The sequence below is a fragment of the Lepisma saccharinum genome, unplaced genomic scaffold, assembly GCF_977018435.1.
Source record: "Lepisma saccharinum unplaced genomic scaffold, izLepSacc3.1 HAP1_SCAFFOLD_148, whole genome shotgun sequence".
NCBI lineage: Eukaryota > Metazoa > Arthropoda > Insecta > Zygentoma > Lepismatidae > Lepisma > Lepisma saccharinum.
In genome coordinates this window covers 35,065-36,525 of record NW_028142958.1, presented here as the reverse complement: position 1 = coordinate 36,525, position 1,461 = coordinate 35,065, and positions in this window count along the sequence as shown.

The window sequence follows — 1,461 nt, the reverse complement described above, 5'->3', positions numbered from 1 at the left end:
TGGTGAAGATCTGAGTATGTAGTTTTTGACCTTATCTGGAACCTCCTATCTGAAAATTTGAAAATTCTTAAAAAATTCGTCCAAAATCTTGATGTCTCCAATCTCTTGTTTTGTACGTTTTTTCCACGTGTCTTGACAACCAATGTATCCCTGCAAAGTTTGGTGAAGATCTGAGTATGTAGTTTTTGAGCTTATATGGAACCTCCTATCTGAAAATTTGAAAATTCTTAAAAAATTCGACCAAAATCTTGATGTCCCCAATCCTATGTTTTGTATGTTTTTTCCACGTGTCTTGACATCCAATGTATCCCTGCAAAGTTTGGTGAAGATCTGAGTATGTCGTTTTTGACCTTATCTGGAACCTCCTTTCTGAAAATTTGAAAATTCTTAAAAAATTCGTCCAAAATCTTGATGTCTCCAATCTCTTGTTTTGTACGTTTTTCCCACGTGTCTTGACATCCAATGAATCCCTGCAAATTTTGGTGAAGATCTGAGTATGTAGTTTTTGACCTTATCTGGAACCTCATTTCTGAAAATTTGAAAATTCCTCAAAAATTCGTCCAAAATCTTGATGTCTCCAATCTCTTGTTTTGTACGTTTTTTCCACGTGTCTTGACATCCAATGTATCCCTGCAAAGTTTGGTGAAGATCTGAGTATGTAGTTTTTGACCTTATATGGAACCTCCTTTCTGAAAATTTGAAAGTTCTTAAAAAATTCGTCCAAAATCTTGATGTCCCCAATCCTATGTTTTGTATGTTTTTTCCACGTGTCTTGACATCCAATGTATCCATGCAAATTTCGGTGAAGATCTGAGTATGTCGTTTTTGACCTTATCTGGAACCTCCTATCTGAAAATTTGAAAATTGTTAAAAAATTCGTCCAAAATCTTGATGTCTCCAATCTCTTGTTTTGTACGTTTTTTCCACGTGTCTTGACATCCAATGTATCCCTGCAATGTTTGGTGAAGATCTGAGTATGTAGTTTTTGACCTTATATGGAACCTCCTATCTGAAAATTTGAAAATTCTTAAAAAATTCGTCCAAAATCTTGATGAGCCCAATCTCTTATTTTGTACGTTTTTTCCACGTGTCTTGACATCCGATGTATCCCTGCAAAGTTTGGTGAAGATCTGAGTATGTAGTTCTTGACCTTATCTGGGACCTCATTTCTGAAAATTTGAAAATTCTTCAAAAATTCGTCCAAAATCTTGATGTCTCCAATCTCTTGTTTTGTACGTTTTTTCCACGTGTCTTGAAATCCAATGTATCCATGCAAAGTTTGGTGAAGATCTGAGTATGTCGTTTTTGACCTTATCTGGAACCTCCCATCTGAAAATTTGAAAATTATTAAAAAATTCGTCGAAAATCTTGATGTCTCCAATCTCTTGTTTTGTACGTTTTTTCCACGTGTATTGACATGCAAAGTATCCCTGCAACGTTTGGTGAAGATCTGAGTATGTA